The sequence below is a fragment of the Nannospalax galili genome, unplaced genomic scaffold (assembly GCF_000622305.1).
Source record: "Nannospalax galili isolate Female #2095 unplaced genomic scaffold, S.galili_v1.0 scaffold77, whole genome shotgun sequence".
In the NCBI taxonomy this organism is placed as follows: domain Eukaryota; kingdom Metazoa; phylum Chordata; class Mammalia; order Rodentia; family Spalacidae; genus Nannospalax; species Nannospalax galili.
The window spans coordinates 873,314-876,309 of NW_008341457.1; positions in this window are offsets into that span (position 1 = coordinate 873,314).

A 2,996-nucleotide genomic window follows, 5' to 3' on the forward strand; every position below is an offset into this window, starting at 1 on the left:
TGTGGCTCGGGTAGAGTGACAGCCCAGAATCCCCCTGTGAGGGGCTGGGGGGGTGTGGCTCAGGGTAAAGTGACAGCCTAGAATCCCCAGTGAGGGGTTAGGTGAGGATGAGAACTGTCCTAGTGTGTTAAGTGTCTGGGTTCCATCCTTGGTACCACCAAAGCCTGAGGTACCCATATGACACAGGGGTCAGGAGTCCCTGTAATTCAGGGTGTTCCTTGTGGTCCACAGTCACTGGGCCCTGCAGGGGTGAGTTGTGTCCCTGGCCTGTACCATTTCACACCAGGACCTCTCCCAGTCCTCATAGTCACATGTGTCCCCTGATGTCATCCAGGTCCAGCTAGGGGTAGAAACAGCACACAGTTGAGTGCCACCACTTTAGTGAACCAATTTTATTTTTTTTTTACAATTTAAATCCAAACCACAAACAGTGGAATAAACATGTGTCCAAGCCTCTCACAAGCCCTTCCCCACCACTGTGGAATTGTCACTTGAGAGGAGGAACAGAGGATGGAGAGCAAGCAGTGCTCAGCTGAAGATCAGGTAGGGTATGCAGGGCTGCTAGGAGCTCAGCTTTCCGGCGTAGAACTTCTGGATCTCTTCCTGGTATATCTTGGTCACAATTGTCCTATTCACTTTTGTTATGGGCCCTGAAGCAAGTCTGTGTGGGTGGGCCTTCCCATGTCCCTCACTGAAGATCCTCACCTGAGCCCTGAGCCTTCAGAGGCCAAGTGCACATTAGGGGCACCCAAAAGTTGGGGGACCACGGCAGCCAGTGGCAAGAGAACTGGAGGGACAGTCTCCATCCTCCACAGCCACCCCATATCCTTCCGTCAAGCTGTCCAGCACCTCTCCTCGTGACCCGGCAGCTGACGGGCCCCGGACTTAGAGAGAGAGTGCACGGGTGAAATTGGGATGGAACCCGACAGGGTCAGCCCCGGTAGCAGAGACCCACAGAGACCGGAGAAGCAAGGACCCGCCAGCAACGCAGAGCAGACGCCTTCCAGGTGCGCGCAGGGGACCGGCGCCACGCTAGCAGCTGGCACCCCGGGATCCCCGCACCCCATACCCTGCCATACAAGACGCTGGCCTGGCTCCGCATCTTGCGACAGCATGCCACTGCCTTGCTGGTTAGTGTGCTCCGAGCCTCTCCTGTCTCCGGATTGATCTGACACTGTGGGAGCCGGGTGGGTGGACATAGTCCAAGGCTCTGTGCGCAACCTTCAAATGCCATTGCCACGGTAACCCTGGGAGAAGGGAGTCCTCCCTGCTGCTGGGTCTACCAGGGGCAGGGCAAGGTTGGACCCCATTTGAGGTCCCAGACCACAGGCCTCAAGGCTTCCCATTGTAAAGGGGGGACTATGCCTCCTGCATTGTGTGGCCTGCAGCTCAGAGATCATATTCTGTGAGTCAGTTTTCTCCTTCCATTATGTGGGACCTAAGGATCAAACTTGGGTCATCCAGCTTGGCCACAAGCTCCTTTACCTGTTGAGCCCTCACACCAGCCCAATGTCTCAGTTTCCCAGAGCCCACCCTCCCCCACAACCCATCTATGATTAATATCCTCAACTTGGTAGCCTGGTATCAATGGCCTCATGCCCACACTTTGAGGGACACTGATTCACAAGAGAAAACCTAGACTGTTGTACACTGTCAGATGGGGATTCTCTGCACCCCTCTCCAGAGCTAACCACGGGGAAGGAAGAGAAAGAGCAGAGAAGCTGACCGCCAGAGCTCCACACAGCAACCTGGATGGCTATTCAGTGTCAAGTTGACAGGATCTAGAATCACAATGGAAACACCCTAAGCTTGTCTGAGGGAGTTTTCAGAGGATTGACTGAGGTGGGGACACCCTGAAATGCGGTGGGCCCTATTCCATGGGGGCTGGGGTCTCTGAGCTCACATGGAGCTGGGCCAGTGAGAAGGCTCTTCAGGTAAGGGTGCTTACCACCAAGCTGGGGACTTGAGTTCAATCCCAGAACACACATAAAGGTGGCAGAGGAGAATCAACTCCACAAAGCTGTTCTTTGACCTCCACACATGCGGTGGCCTGTGACCTCCCACCCCACAACAACAAAGATAAAATGAACACTTCCTTTCTTAAATTGCTTCTTCTTCTTCTTTTTTTTTTTTTTTTTTTTTTTTTTTTTTTTTTTTTTTTGTCTTTGAGACAGGGTCTCCCTGTAGCCCCAGCTGTCCTGGAACTCACTATGTAGACGAGGTTGGCCTTGAACTCACAGAGATCCTCCTGCCTCTGCCTTCCGAGTGCTGGGATTAAAGGCGTGCGCCACTACGCCCGGCTGGTTATACCATTTTTAACCATTTTATTTTATATTTTGTGTTGCAGGGCCTCGTGTACAAGGCGAGCTCTACCACTGAGTTATACCCCCAAGTCAATTTCTTACTATTCTTTTTGTATTTATTTTGGTTGTCTTTGTGGGCGCGCATGCATGTAGCAGGAGGTGACTTCCTCCATTGCTCTCCACCCTATTGTTTTAAAATTACCCTTATGACTGTATGTGAATGACGCCTGTGTGTTGGCGTGGGGTCAGACTGAACTCACATCACCAGGCTTGTGCAGTGAGCACATTACCTAATGAGCAACCTCACTGGCCCTCCACCTTATCTTTTATCAATTAATTTATTTTATTTTATAGTAAGTGTATTGCCTGTGTGTAAGTGCACCTGTGTCATGCAATGCTGGAGGCTAGAAGAGGGCATCAGGTTCCCTGGAACTAGAGTTACAGTCGTGAGCCACCATGTAGGTGCTGGGAATTAAACCTGGGTCCTCTGCAAGAGCAGCCAGTGCTCTTAACCATTGAGACATCTCTCCAGCCCCTTCTTATGTTTTGAGGCAAGGTGTCTGTGGTGGATAGCATTAGTGTCAACTTGACATACTTGGGTTGGGGCAGCCTTAATTGGGGAATTGCCTCCATTGGACTGGCCTGTGGCCATGTCTGAGGGGCATCATCTTGATTGTTGAGTGATGTGGGAGG